The sequence below is a fragment of the Dendropsophus ebraccatus genome, chromosome 12 (assembly GCF_027789765.1).
Source record: "Dendropsophus ebraccatus isolate aDenEbr1 chromosome 12, aDenEbr1.pat, whole genome shotgun sequence".
NCBI lineage: Eukaryota > Metazoa > Chordata > Amphibia > Anura > Hylidae > Dendropsophus > Dendropsophus ebraccatus.
Window position 1 is genome coordinate 43810357 of NC_091465.1, and position 16289 is coordinate 43826645.

The 16289-nt window shown below is 45.1% G+C and overlaps 1 long non-coding RNA gene across 1 annotated transcript; it reads right to left on the minus strand.

The window, feature by feature from the left end:
• Positions 1–11367: 11367 nt before the first annotated feature.
• Positions 11368–16007, minus strand: LOC138770071 (uncharacterized). The gene is made up of 5 exons (XR_011359388.1): positions 15988–16007; positions 15539–15577; positions 14663–14701; positions 12576–12626; positions 11368–11421 (listed from the first exon to the last, which is right to left on the minus strand). It is a non-coding gene; the product is annotated as an uncharacterized lncRNA (long non-coding RNA).
• Positions 16008–16289: the final 282 nt, after the last annotated feature.

Sequence of the window (16289 nt, forward strand, 5' to 3'; positions counted from 1 at the left end):
TCCCACCATGCCCTGCTGGCCTGATATAATGGGGGTTCTAGTTTAGGAACAGCAGGAGGGTCACAAGTTGGAAAACACCACACTAAATAAACAGTACCCATAAATCATTGCTTCCTAACCAGTGGGTCCAGTTTTGCCACTGGTAGGGAAACAATAATTTAGGGGAGGCGGGGGGGGGGGGGGCATTTATTTAATATAGTGTTCTCCAACATGTGACTCTCCAGTCGCTACAAGACTAGAGCTCCCGTAATGTCCTGCTGACATAATGGAGGTTGTAGTTTAGGAACAGCTAAGGGGCCACTGGTTGGAAAACAGTGATTTAGGGGGGACAGTGGTACAGTACATTAGAGGGGACAGTGGTACAGTACATTAGAGAGGACAGTGGTACAGTACATTAGAGAGGACAGTGGTACAGTACATTAGAGGACAGTGGTACAGTACATTAGAGGGGACAGTGGCACAGTACATTAGAGGGGACAGTGGTACAGTACATTAGAGGGGACAGTGGTACAGTACATTAGAGGAGACAGTGGTACAGTACATTAGAGAGGACAGTGGTACAGTACATTAGAGGGGACAGTGGTACAGTACATTAGAGGGGACAGCGGTACAGTACATTAGAGGGGACAGTGGTACAGTACATTAGAGGGGACAGTGGTACAGTACATTAGAGGGGACAGTGGTACAGTACATTAGAGGGGACAGTGGTACAGTACATTAGAGGGGACAGCGGTACAGTACATTAGAGGACAGTGGTACAGTACATTAGAGTGGACAGTGGTACAGTACATTAGAGAGGACAGTGGTACAGTACATTAGAGAGGACAGTGGTACAGTACATAGAGGACAGTGGTATAGTGCATTAGAGGGGACAGTGGTATAGTACATTAGAGGGGACAGTGGTACAGTACATTAGAGGGAAGAGTGGTACAGTACATAGAGGACAGTGGTATAGTGCATTAGAGGGGACAGTGGTACAGTACATTAGAGAGGACAGTGGTACAGTGCATTAGAGGGGACAGTGGTTCAGTACATTAGAGAGGACAGTGGTACAATACATTAGAGGGGACAGTGGTACACTACATTAGAGGGGACAGTGGTACAGTACATTAGAGAGGACAGTGGTACAGTTCATTAGAGAGGACAGTGGTACAGTTCATTAGAGGGGACAGTGGTACAGTACATTAGAGAGGACAGTGGTACAGTTCATTAGAGAGGACAGTGGTACAGTACATTAGAGAGGACAGTGGTACAGTACATTAGAGAGGACAGTGGTACAGTACATTAGAGAGGACAGTGGTACAGTACATTAGAGGGGACAGTGGTACAGTACATTAGGGGAACAGTGGTACAGAACATTAGAGGACAGTGGTACAGAACATTAGAGGACAGTGGTACAGTACATTAGAGGGGGCAGTGGTACAGTACATTAGAGGGGACAGTGGTACAGAACATTAGAGAGGACAGTGGTATAGTACATTAGAGAGGACAGTGGTACAGTACATTAGAGGACAGTGGTACAGTACATTAGAGGACAGGGGTACAGTACATTAGAGAGGACAGTGGTACAGTACATTAGAGAGGACAGTGGTACAGCACATTAGAGGGGACAGGGGTACAGTACATTAGAGAGGACAGTGGTACAGCACATTAGAGGGGACAGTGGTACAGTACATTAGAGAGGACAGTGGTACAGTACATTAGAGAGGACAGTGGTACAGCACATTAGAGGGGACAGGGGTACAGTACATTAGAGAGGACAGTGGTACAGCACATTAGAGGGGACAGTGGTACAGTACATTAGAGGACAGTGGTACAGCACATTAGAGGGGACAGTGGTACAGAACATTAGAGAGGACAGTGGTACAGTACATTAGAGGGGACAGTGGTACAGAACATTAGAGGACAGTGGTACAGTTCATTAGAGAGGACAGTGGTACAGTACATTAGAGAGGACAGTGGTACAGTATATTAGAGAGGACAGTGGTACAGTACATTAGAGGGGACAGGGGTACAGTACATTGGAGGGCATAAGTAATATAGTTTATTAAGTAGGCAGTGGCAAACTACATTGTGGACACAGTATAAGACAGGGACAGTGGCACTATTTAATATAAACACAGTTAATAAGAGGCACAGTTTATCCGGAGGGGGGGGCAGTAGTATAGTTCATTAGGACAAAGGGGTACCATTTATTTAGCACAAAGGGGGGGCTAACTGCAGATGGAAGCACAAAGTGGGGGCCCAACTAGTGATGAGGGCAAAAAGGGGGGCGCAACTACAGATGGGGCATAAAGAAGGGGTCTTACTACAGATAAGGACACAATGATCGATCCTAACTACAGATACAGGCATAAAGTGTAGAAGGGATCTAAGTGTACAAAGAAGCACAGAAAAAGGAAACAACTACACATTGATCTTCAAAGAAGTCTCTGTTACTCTTTAAAGGCACTATGGTGGAGAGTTTGTATAGAGGTGGTTAAAGGTGCTGTAAAAAAGTAAGGTCCTGAAGATGTTTGTCTGGCAGATACTGCTGGGATGATTTGTGGTTGGAAGAAGTCTTTATGATGGAAAAGGAAACCTGACCGACTCTGATCAGAGAAGACGTCACCTGTGAGTCACTGGATGTGTCTGCACTGTACTTACACCTCTATTTGTTTCGGGTAATATTGGCCCCTGTGTGGTGGAGTGTAGTACCAGTATAGTAGTAATGCTTGTGGAGTGACAGTATTATTAAGTAACCATTTATAATGTAGTTACTGTGTGATTATAGTATGTGGTCATGGTGTGGGGGTATTATTGGTCCCTTTTATAGTAGTATCATTGGTTATATTAGTATACAGGCTTTGGTCAGTAATAGTATGATGTCCATGTCCATACCAGGTACAATCCAATCCAGTGCAGATTAAACTCTGGCCTTATATAAAAATCCTGGGCCAGGGGAACATAAAAAAGAATCTATACTTACCCATCCCCATGCCCCTGCAGCACAGGGTCACCAGTTCTCTCACAGCTGCCGTTATCCTGTTCCTCACGTTCCTGCATTGTCATGTCCCGGCGGGAAGTACCCACTCTCCCCAGTGCGTGACGTTGCAGGACCAGGAGCTGCAGGAGGCCGGTCTGTGAGCAGAGACGCTGCACTGCGGGGGCACAGGGACAGGTAAGTATGGATTCTTTATTATGTTCCCCTCACCCCCTGCCCGCTTGGGATGTTTAGGTTCGGCAACAGTTCTCCTTTAAGTATTTGTGCCCTGACGATTTTCCGCTACTCAAGGGCCACTTCTTTGTGCTTGCCCCCCAGGCCAAAGTTTGCCAGCCAGCCCCTGATTGTCCCATATAGTAGTAATGTTCCCATGCATTGCCTCATATAGTAATAATGTACCCCTGCATTGTCCCCATATAGTAGTAATGTCCCCCTCTATTGCCTCATATACTAGTAATGTCCCCCAGCATTGTCCCATATAGTAGTAATGTCCCCCTTCATTGTCCCATATAGTAGTAATGTCCCCCAGCAGTGCAACCATATAGTAGTAATGTCCCCCTTCATTGTCTCATATAGTAGTAATTTCCCCCTGCATTGCCTCATACAGTAGTAATGTCCCCCAGCATTGTCCCCATATAGTAGTAATGTCCCCCCTGCATTGTCCCATATAGTAGTAATGTCCCCCTGCATTGTCCCATATAGTAGTAATGACCCCCTGCATTGCCTCATATAGTAGTAATGTCCCCCAGCATTGCCTCATATAGTAGTAATGTCCCCCAGCATTGTCTCCATATAGTAGTAATGTCCCCCAGCATTGTCCCCATATAGTAGTAATGTCACCCAGCATTGTCCCCATATAGTAGTAATGTCCCCCTGCATGGTCCCATATAGTAGTTATGTCCCCATCTAGTAGTAATGTCCCCCTGCATTGTCCCCATATAGTAGTAATGCCCCCTGCATTGTCCCCATATAGTAATAATGTCCCCCCCTTCATTGTCCCCATATAGTAGTAATGTACCCCTGCATTGTCCCATATAGTAGTAATGCCCCCCTGCATTGTCCCCATATAGTAATAATGTCCCCCCCTGCATTGTCCCCATATAGTAGTAATGTACCCCTGCATTGTCCTATATAGTAGTAATGCCCGCCTGCATTGCCTCATATAGTAGTAATGTCCCCCTGCATAGTCCCATATAGTAGTAATGTCCCCAGCATTGTCCCATATAGTAGTAATGACCCCCTGCATTGCCTCATATAGTAGTAATGTCCCCCAGCATTGCCTCATATAGTAGTAATGTCCCCCTGCATTGCCTCATATACTTGCCTCATCCCCTCCTTGGTTGAACTTGATGGACATGTGTCTTTTTTCAACCGTATTAACTATGTAACTATGTAACTATGTAATGTCCCCCAGCATTTTCTCCATATAGTAGTAATGTCCCCCAGCATTGTCCCCATAAAGTAGTAATGTCACCCAGCATTGTCCCCATATAGTAGTAATGTCCCCCTGCATGGTCCCATATAGTAGTAATGTCCCCATATAGTAGTTATGTCCCCCAGCATTGTCCCATATAGTAGTAATGCCCCCCTGCATTGTCCCCATATAGTAGTAATGCCCCCCCTGCATTGCCTCATATAGTAGTAATGCCCCCCTGCATTGTCCCCATATAGTAGTAATGTACCCCTGCATTGTCCCATATAGCAGTAATGCCCCCCTGCATTGCCTCATATAGTAGTAGTGTCCCCCTGCATTGTCCCCATATAGTAGTAATGTCCCCCAGCATTGTTCCATATAGTAGTAAAGTCCCCCAGCAATGCCCCATATAGCATTAATGTCCACCTGCAATACCCCCAAATAGTAATAGTGTCTCCCTGCATCCCTCCCCCCCCCACCCCCCAATAAAAAAATAAGGGAGATCGGGAGGGGGACGGCGCAGAAGACATCAGTGGGGTCTAGAGGGAGGGGGAGAGGTGCCCACATATTTGTCCTGTATATACTGGTTATATTGGTAATATTTGTGTTTATATAGTGGATTTTATCCATTAACAGTATAGTGCATGGGTCTCCAAACTGCGGCCCTCCAGCTGTTGCGAAACCACAACTCCCTTCATGCCTGGACAGCTGGAGCTTTGGATTTGGCTGCCCAGGCATGATGGGAAATGTAGTTTTGCAACAGCTGGAGGGCCGCAGTTTGGAGACCCATGGTATAGTGGTATTAGTCATTATGTGGTGGTAATAAAAGGCATTGTATGGCGGTATTATCTGTTACATGTATACTGCTATTATTGGTAATATTGGTCTCAGTACATAGAATTTGCTCAGTAACACTATGGTGGTGATAAGATTCCTCCTTGTACACTGGTATTATTTGGGAACTGTATGAAACTACTTGGTTATATAAAATATTATCATTCATAGAAAATTGTCTTCCTATGTTAATGCAGAGCCGGCTCCAGGTTTTTGCCCCTCATTCATTCACTATGCACCCATCACCCACACACAATATGCACAATCACTTGAGACACCACTAACATACACACTGGTTAATGTTTTATATTTATGTGTTTGATGAAAGCTGCTATTACTGTAACTAGTAGATGGGCAGAGTGCTAGGTATCTGCTACAACACAGCGTCAGTGCCGCCCATCACCTGATGAAGAGGAGCAGTGCAGGAGGGTGCGCCATAGGCCTGTCAGCTGTCACTGGTGTTGTTAGCTGCTCACCATTCCCACAATACAGAGCCGTGTAAGAGCCACTCTGTCCCTGTGGAGGTCCTGAAGGTAATACAGGTGCATATGCTGTGTGCAGGGACTGTAGGGCAGAGTAGACATGACATGTGGGTATGGGCATGCCACTGCATTATAGAGGAAGCACTGTATACAGACTTAAAGAGTCACTGTCGTATTTTTTTTTTTTTTGCAGAAATCAATAGTCCAGGCGATTTTAAGAAACTTTGTAATTGGGTTTATTAGCCAAATCTGCCATTATCTGCATGTAAAAAGCCTTTTCCCAGGTCCCCCCCTCCTTCCTCTTTTTCATCCACTCTGAAAAATCTGAAAATTGTGACTTGTTGCAGGAGACGTACCCTGTCTGCTCTAGGGAGAGGGGAGGGGGGAGGAGGAAGGAGGGAGTTAGCCGGCAGCAGAAAGCAGATAACAGAGGATTACAGGCATGGAGCTGGGTGACAGCTGTAATCCGAGCTCAGACAGGTCACTGGTGATGGTCAGAACAGATAACGGGTGAGGGATTTGTAGATTAACTCTTTGTTGTCCTGTTTTGGTCTTTTCTTTAGCTCTCTCCATAGGAGAACAATGAAGACAGGGGGGAGAGCTTCAAACTGATTTTTCATGATAAAAATGCATTTTTCGGATAATAAACCCAATTACAAAGTTTTTTAAAATCGCCTGGACTATTGATTTCTGCAAAAAAAAAAAATCACGACAGTGACACTTTAAATCACAGCAAGATTTTACTGATACAGCCGCACTTTCGGTTCTCCCAGCATCATATTGATACATGATGTCGGGAGGGCTGCGAGTCCACTGCGCAGCTGCACGCTCTGTAGGGCCCGTAGATCACGGAGCATGAGAATAAGGTCTTAGACTATTGACCATGTCTAAATTAACCCTTGGATTACTGGATTTTGTGGGCTGATGGGATTCGTTTGCCAGTGCTGCTTTTTGGTCCCAGTCGGGCACCGCTATGGCACTTTATGATGTTGTAATTTGTGCACTGTATGACACTACAGCAGGGCCTAAGTGTCCATGTGGCAAGTCAGGCAAATGCCAGATGAGCCGATGTGCTAAGTGGGCCAGTCCATGAACAGATTGATGGCTGGTTTTCCTTGGCACTGCACCCTCCCTGCACTAACAACACAGCAAGACATCCGTCAGATTGGTTTCCTGTATCCGGCTTATTGATGGACAGGAATCTTAGGTGCAGGGGTCCCGCCATCTCCTGCTTGCTTATTACAAGGTTCCTGAGTCAACAACAACAAAAGCAGATGAGAATAGAAATGTATGTGGTGTGTCCTGCTGACTGATATGTGTAGTGAGAATGCTAGATTTATTGTCAATAGTACATCTCCATTGTATTTAAAGAGGATGTACCATCAGGTACATCCTCTTGAATTTGACCCACCGATAGAACGGCGCCATCATGGGGAAGTCGGTGCCTCGGTCCGTTTTTCGAACGGCGGCCCGTTTCCGTGTACAGCGCCGTTCTATGCATGGGTACCAGGCCAATGCCCAAGCACAGGAGGCAGGCCGGCCCGTCCCCAGTGGGAGGGAACTCTGACACGGCTCCATTGATTCTAAAGTCATAGAGGGGAGGGAATTCCCTCCCACTGGGGGCGGGCCGGCCTGCCTCTTGTGCTTGAGCACCGGCCCGGTACCCATACATACCCATACGTAAACGGGAATCGGGCCGCCGTTTGAAAAACGGACCGCGGCAACGGCTTCCCCATGATGGCGCTGTTCTATCAGTGGGTCAAAATCAAGAGGATGTACCTGATGGTACATCCTCTTTAAGGTTCTTTACAATTTCTAGAATACCAGCCCTTTCTTCCGGGTGCCTTGCTTAGTCTGGCCTCTCCCCATTGACCTGTCTGGCACGGGTGACCCCACCAGGAGTATTACTCCTGCCAGCTTAGCTCAATGGATCACCAAAGCACGCAAGCTCCCTCACCACGTCAAGGTGAAGGCACCATGAGGGAGCCCCTCCACCCTAGCCCGATTACGCATCCCAACCCTTAATTTACCTGTCCTTTGCTAACGCAGACCCTCCTGGCACCCTTCCTAGCGCAGGCTCGCCCCAGTCTTCTTCTTCCTCTTCCTTCTCTTCTTCTATTTCTCCTCTTCTTCTTCTCCTCTTCTTTCCAGCCCAGGCCCGACCCAGCACCCTAAAACGGACCCTCCCGGCACCCTTCCCAGCCCAGGCCCGCCTCTCCTCCTGCCCTATATGAGGCAAATAAATCATCCAGATGTAAAGGGCACCCTATTTGCCTCTAGATTTTAAAGGGGTCATCTAGGGAGGCAAGAAGGTTTTACCTCTCCTTGCCAACAGGTGGCTCACTTCCAGTTTGGTCACATTTTATCCTGACACCAATTCAGCAGGCTTGAAGGGGGTGGGCTGAAAGGGATGGGGCGGCACTATGTTGTAATCACTGCATGTGGGCGAAACCAGGCCTCCATAGGTGGCCAGTGTGCGCACAATGTTGTAATATCTGCAATGTTATCCACACATTGGCCGCCACTGGTTTTGCCTGCATGTGGCGACTGCAACATAGTACCTGCCCCACCAGTAATTCAGCTCAACCTCTTCATGCTAGTTGGAAAGATGTTGGGATGAGATGAGCCAATACAGGAGGTGAGCCTCCGTGGACAGAAGAAAGGTCCTACCTTCTCAGCGACCTGGATAACCCCTCTATGGGCGCCTCCTCCATACTCCTAGCTGTTATGGGAGTCTATTCCTCCTATTTATGATGATGGTAAAGGGGGCCTCCTCCTGCCCCATTTGAGGCAAATAATCCCCCAGATGTAAAGGGCACCCTATTTGCCTCTAGATTTTAAAGGGGTCATCTAGGGAGCCAAGAAGGTTTTACCTCTCCTGGCCAACAGGTGGCTCACTTCCAGTTTGGTCACATTGTATCCTGACACCAATTCAACAGGCTTGAAGGGGTGGGCTGAAACAGATGGGAGGGCACTATGCTGTAATCACTGCATGTGGGCGAAACCAGGCCTCCATAGGTGGCCAGTGTGCACACAATGTTGCAACATCTGCAATGTTATGCACACATTGGCTGCCACTGGTTTTGCCTGCATGTGGCGATTGCAGCACAGTACCTGCCCCATCACTGATTCAGTCTGCCTTCTTCATGCTTGTTGAAAAGTTATTGGGATGAGATGAGCCAATACTGGAGGTGAGCCTCCGGAGACAGAAGAAAGGTTCTACCTTCTCAGCTCCCTGGATAACCCCTCTATGGGCGCCTCCTCCATACTCCTAGTTCTTATAGGAGTCTATTCCTCCTATTTATGATGATAAAGGGGGCCTCCTCCTGCCCCATACGAGGCAAATAATCCTCCAGATGTAAAGGGCACCCTATTTGCCTCTAGATTCTGAAGGGGTTATCTGGGGAGGTAAAAATGTCTTACCTCTCCTTGCCAACAGGTGGCTCACTTCCAGTTTGGTTACATTTTATCCTGACACCAATTCAGCAGGCGTGAAGGGGGTGGACTGAAACATCCGGGACGTCACTATGCTGTAATCACTGCATGTGGGCAAAACCAGGCCCCGCTCGGTGGCCAGTGTGCACACAATGTTGCAGTTGGTAATATTGTGTACACATTGGCCGCCACTGGTTTTGCCGGCATGTGGCGATTGCAGCATTGTACCTGCCCATCATTGATTCAGTCTGCCTTCTTCATGCTTGTTGGAAAGGTATTGGGATGAGACGAGCCAATACTGGAGGTGAGCCTCCGGAGACAGAAGAAAGGTCCTACGTTCTCAGCTCCCTGGATAACCCCTTAAAAGGTGCCTCCTCCATACTCCTAGGTGTTATGGGAGTAACTTCCTCCTATTTATGATGTTAAAGGGGGCCTCCTCCTGACCCTTACGAGGCAAATAGATCCTCCAGATGTAAAGGGCACCCTATTTGCCTCTAGACTCTGAAGGGGTCATCTGGGGAGGTAAAAATGTCTTACCTCTCCGTGCCAACTGGTGACTCACTTCCAGTTTGGTTACATTTTATCCTGACACCAATTCAGCAGGCGTGAAGGGGGTGGACTGAAACATCCGGGATGGCACTATGCTGTAATCACTGCATGTGGGCAAAACCAGGCCCCGCTCGGTGGCCAGTGTGCACACAATGTTGCAGTTGGTAATATTGTGTACACATTGGCCGCCACTGGTTTTGCCGGCATGTGGCGATTGCAGCATTGTACCTGCCCCATCATTGATTCAGTCTGCCTTCTTCATGCTTGTTGGCAAGGTATTGGGATGAGACGAGCCAATACTGGAGGTGAGCCTCCGGAGACAGAAGAAAGGTCCTACGTTCTCAGCTCCCTGGATAACCCCTTCATAGGTGCCTCCTCCATACTCCTAGGTGTTATGGGAGTAACTTCCTCCTCCTGACCCATATGAGGTAAATGATTCTTCCCGGTGTTCAAGGCGCCTCATTTTACCTCTTGATGTCACTGGCGCCACCTCTCCAAGGAACCTCAGATGGTATGAAGTCCTCCCCTCATGCTGTGACCTAGACAGGAGATATACCAAACAAACTGTTATAAATAAGGAAACTATAATAAATACATAAACATAGTCATACTACATAAAATCAGGAAAACAGTGAGAATATGGATACTCACTTTTTAGTTGTCCTTGATCTCACAGCAGCAGCAGAATAGGGAACGAAGTCTACAAGAGAAAGAGAAATCATTAAGACTTTCCGTAGATCAGACATATCTTCTGGTGACACATAGGGACGGGTGGAGAGACCTTACACTGGATAGAAGGGGTCACAGATGTCCTAGGGGGTGGGAAGTAGAAGCGGGTAGTGGGCAAAGGGCAGCTGTTTTATATACACAGGTTCAGGTATAAGCAGTGCTGTGCTGGGTACAAGAGATGGGTCCATACATGGCCTATGGCTGGTACCATGTAACCTATTTTATACTGGACTGTATCACGTACATGAGGTCTTTATTGGGTTCATATTTGTTACTCGTAATATTATATGTATTGATCAAATTCACTATTCAGTTCAGCAGTGTATCACACAGTAGAACATAAAAAAGACCATCCTTTTCTAGGTGTAATGCCTAGGAAGTGCTAAGGGGGTCCTGCCATCCAATGTGTGATTTCTACTCTGTTAGGCCGCACCTGAATCGCATTGTTCCCAAGTAATAAGGGTAAAAAAAGGGTGACAATGCTGGAGCGCTGTTCATCCCATAATAGTCATAATTGACGTGAAAATGCATTATCACTTGTACTAACCTGGATAGTATACGGCTTCTCCGGCTGCTGCTTCTTCTGGAAAGGAGAAATAACCAAGCAATGGTCAGACATATATATTATACAGCAAAGCTTTTGCTTGTATGTATGTGCTGACCATAATGTACCACGTGTGTAAGTGTACTAGTTTAGGAAAACTTGTTTACATCAGATTTCTCCATTCTTCAGTGTCCTAAGGAGCTTTAGGCAAAAGCCAACATAAAATCATCACTATCATTTTTAAAAAATTTGGAAATATTAAATTTTAAGTACAAGTTCTTTGGCCTTTCAAATAAATGAAGAAATGTAGAGCCCCCTGTCCTCTTAGTGATTCTCTCTATGCACAGAAACAAAGCAATTCCACGCAGACACAAAGTTATAGGCTTTGATCGCTCACCTAGGCGCGATGACGACGATGGTCTCCTCCTCTTCCTCCTCTTCATCCACTTCCCTGTATATGTAACATAAAGCAGCTCATAGCAATATATAGTTATTAGGACAAAACACTGAACAGATTGCAATGGACTTCAGGTGCAGATTCTTGCCTTTTCCGTGGTGAATGCCAGGCATAAGCTTCACTCACCTGATGAGAGATTGGGGGAGGGGGGCGACAAGGTGGGAAGCAGGCGGGCCCAGAGCCCGGGTGGGCTATGTCCGGCTCACTGGGGCTGCTGGGCGACTGGGTCGCTACCCCTCCAGCGCTGTTGTTGTTGTTGCTGCGTTGGTCGTCGTGTGGGGCTGCACCATTTTGTAGTTAGGTACCCACACGTGTCAGGAACCTTGAGGTGGTGTGTGGGCTTATGAGATGATCAAAATGTGACTGACTCCTGATCTTAGTAGTGTATAGTGCTAAGTGTGTGTATTAGTAGTGTGTATAGTGCTTAGTGCGTGTGTTAGTAGTGTATAGTGCTAAGAGTGTGTATTAGTAGTGTGTATAGTGCTTAGTGCGTGTGTTAGTAGTGTATAGTGCTGAGTGCGTGTGTTAGTAGTGTATAGTGCTAAGTGTGTGTATTAGTAGTGTGTATAGTGCTTAGTGCGTGTGTTAGTAGTGTATAGTGCTAAGAGTGTGTATTAGTAGTGTGTATAGTGCTTAGTGTGTGTGTTAGTAGTGTATAGTGCTAAGAGTGTGTATTAGTAGTGTGTATAGTGCTTAGTGCGTGTGTTAGTAGTGTATAGTGCTGAGTGCCTGTATTAGTAGTGTGTATAGTGCTTAGTGTGTGTGTTATTAGTGTATAGTGCTAAGAGTGTGTATAAGTAGTGTGTATAGTGCTTAGTGCGTGTGTTAGTAGTGTATAGTGCTGAGTGCGTGTGTTAGTAGTGTATAGTGCTTAGTGCGTGTGTTAGTAGTGTATAGTGCTTAGTGCGTGTATTAGTAGTGTGTATAGTGCTTAGTGCGTGTGTTAGTAGTGTATAGTGCTTAGTGCGTGTGTTAGTAGTGTGTATAGTGCTTAGTGCGTGTGTTAGTAGTGTATAGTGCTGAGTGCGTGTGTTAGTAGTGTATAGTGCTGAGTGCGTGTATTAGTAGTGTGTATAGTGCGGCCATGTCTGTTTTGTCTCCAGAGAATTGTCTGTATGTTTTCAGCTGTGCTGCTTCTTCATACTTACCAGATGGTCTCCAGGCTGGGGCGCCATTCAGAAGGTGGGAACTTGAATGGTCTGTAACATAGAACATATATGTTTGGTTAGGATTATTTGTTAGGAATTTTAAAAACTTACAAAAAAATGTAATCTATTGTGATATATCAGTAACATGATCTTTAACCCTTTAACATTTTATTTATTTATTTTTTTTTAATCAACTGGTGTCATAAAGTTAACCTCTTAACGACGCATGACGGGTATACCCGTCATGCGGCCGTTAAGAGTAAACAGAGAGGGCTCCCGGCGTGAGCCCTCTCTGCAGCGCGCGGTCCCCGGTTGCTAAGTGCAGCCAGGGACCGCGTGTATTAGCCGGCGCGGCCGATCGCCGCGGCCGGCTAATTAACTATTCAAATGCCGCTGTCAAAGCTGACAGCTGCATTTGAATAGCAGCTGTGCCCCTTCTCCCTGGTGTCCAGTGGGGGATCTCCCCCCCGGCCGGGGCTCAGCGTCGGAATGACGCTGATCCCGGCTCGGCAATCTATTCAGATGGTCTGCAGCAGACCATTATAATAGAGCACCGACCTGATGGATCATTGCTCTATTATATACACAGGATTGATCTCAATGGGAGATCAGTTCTGTGTATATAAAAGTCCCCCAGGGGGCTTCATATTACTGTAAGGGAAAGTAAAAAAAAAGTGTTTTTAATTAATAAAAAATCCCCTCCCTAATAAAAGTCTGAATCACCCCCCTTTTCCCATTTTACAAATAAAAATAAATAAATAAATAAATAAACATGTTTGCTATCGCCGCGTGCGTAGTCGCCCGAACTATTAATTAATCACATTCCTGATCTCGCACGGTAAACGGCGTAAGCGCAAAAAAATCCCGAAGTGCAAAATTGCGCATTTTTGGTCGCATCAAATCCAGAAAAAATGTAATATAAAGCGATCAAAAAGTCGCATATGCGCAATCAAGGTACCGATAGAAAGATCACATCATGGCGCAATAAATGACACCTGACACAGCCCCATAGACCAAAGGATAAAAGCGCTATAAGCCTGGGAATAGAGCGATTTTAAGGAACGTATATTTGTTAACAATGGTTTTAATTTTTTACAGGCCATCAGATACAATAAAAGTTATACATATTACATATCGTTTTAAGCGTAATGACTTGAGGAACATATATAACAACTAAGTTTTTCCATAGGACACACGGCGTAAAAATGAAGCCCCCCCATAAAAAAATAATTGCGTTTTTTTTTTCAATTTCACTGTGCATATAATTTTTTTCTGGTTTCGCAGCATATTTTATGGAAAAATTCAGCCTGTCATTGCGAAGTACAATTAGTGACGCAAAAAATTAGGGCTCATGTGGGTCTGTAGGTGTAAAATGCAAGTGCTATGGCCTTTTAAGCACATGGAGGAAAAAACGAAAACGCAAAAACGAAAGTTAGCACGGTCCTTAAAGGGTAAACAGATTTGAAAATTATTTTTATAAAAGAATCTAAACTCTTCCAGTATTTATAATTTGATGTATGCCCTGCAGGAAGTGGTGTATTCTTTCTGATCTGACATAATACTCTCTGCTGCAGCCGCTGTCCATGTTAAAGGGGTAGTGCGGCGGTAAAGAATTATTGACAGTTATGCTCAGCCAATCGCGGCTGAGCAGCCGATGACGCTGAAGAGGGCGGCCGGCACTCAGGAAGCTCGGAGGGATTCGGCCCGGCCGTCCGAAGACTACATCGCAGACTGAAGATCGGAGACGAGTCGGCACGTGACAGGTATGTATAGCGCACCACACTTCCGGGTACACGGGTGGGGGTGGTGGGACACGGGGAAGGGGGCCATTCACAGACATAACATACATTACAAAGTTGTATAACTTTGTAATGTGTGTTATTCTGTCAATAATTCTTTACCGCCGCACTACCTCTTTAAGAACTGTCTATAGCAGTAGTAAATCCCTGTAGAAAACCTCTCCTGCTCTGGACAGTTCCTCACATGGACAGAGGTGGCAGCAGAGAGCCCCATTAATATTGACACATGTCCCAGACTATTCTCATGTCCCTTTGCCAACAGTACTGTATGTGTTGTGAGATAGTTACCTGAATGCCCGCGGCGCCGTCTTCACTGCCTTCTTCCATCTATTACAAAACATGAACAATAGAGGAGTATTACATATTATGAGAGGTCACAGTCATTCATCCAGGGGCAGCACATTGGGGGAGATTTATCTAAAATATTAAGTGGGAATTTGTTTGTTGTGTTAGATTTTTACTGAAAGGTAATAGGAAAAATAAAGTGCAACCAGTGCTTTTTTCTGTGCAATGTTTTTCCTCAGATTGGGTGTGTATGTGGTCAGTGGTGTTTCTTCCTATTGCAGCATGCTCTAGGGATGTTATTTGTTTAGATGTAAATGTTTGTGGCGTTGTAATAGTATATTTGTATATTTGTATTTTTGATGTTACAAATTGTGCGAATAACAGAGGAACTGTTGAATTACATCATCTATGAATCATATGATTTGTTAGGGGAGACACATTAGAAAAATTTTCAACCAAAAATTGCTGGTAATAAAACACCTGATTTGGAAATGGAAAATACATGTAATGTCATAAAATAATGAAAGTTATGATATTTTCAGGTACTCCGGAGAAAAAAATTGTTTTCAAATCAGCTGGTACCAAAAAGTTATACAGATTTATAAATTACTTCTATTAAAAAAAAAAAAAAAAAAAAGAAAAAAAGTCTTCCAGTACTTATAAGCTGCTGTATGTCCTGCAGGAAGTAGTGTTTTCCATCCAGTTTGACAAATTTACAAATCTGTATAACTTTCTGGCACCAGTTGATTTGAAAAATAAGTGAATGAAAATAAATAATTCTCTGGCGTACCTCTTTAAGGCAAAAAAGCCACATAAAAAGCATATGTGAATCAGATAAATCTCCCCAATTACTTAATTACTTTACAACAATGTACTTACGCTCGATCCGGAAGGTCCAACTCGATGTCTTCAATGGTCCTGTGAGCCAGGGAACAGATAGGACAGTGAGAACACAACTATAGGGAATCATTTACACCTGAATACAATTAATACACGTCAGACCAGACAGGGAACGGATCCATTACTTACGTTCTCCATCCGCAAGGTTTGCAAAATTGTGTAGGTGTGAATGCAGCCTTAACAATTCTACAGTAATGATTGGTATCTATGAAGGTGAATTTACACTGTGTTTGGTGTTAGCTGTGCTTTTACATACAGTTGTGGTATAGATCCCAATGTATCCTGGTCAGATGTATGATAGTAGGACGCCCCTCTTATGTGTTGGCTATTAAATGTCTGTGGGCATGTGGGTATAGACATTGACAATAAACTACCATCATGGTGGGAAGTCAGTCACAAGTGTACATTCACAGTAAAGAAATACTAACCAAACTTCTGGTTCTTCATCTAAAAAGGGAAAAAAAGAAAAGGAAAAAACTGTTTAAAAATAGTCGTATAAAATCTCTGATCATGTTAAATGACATAATCTACATAACACAGTGTCATAGTACAGAGATCAGTCACTTGCCGGCATCTGATGACCATAATATGGCTGCATTTCAGTGTCTGCATTGTGGAGGGGAGACAAGACCCCCTATGCAGTCATATATCTCCCTGTGTGAATGCACCCTAAGGTAAGCTCATGTTCCTCTATGCAGGATCTATACTGGCATGAGGCTTAAGGATTTGT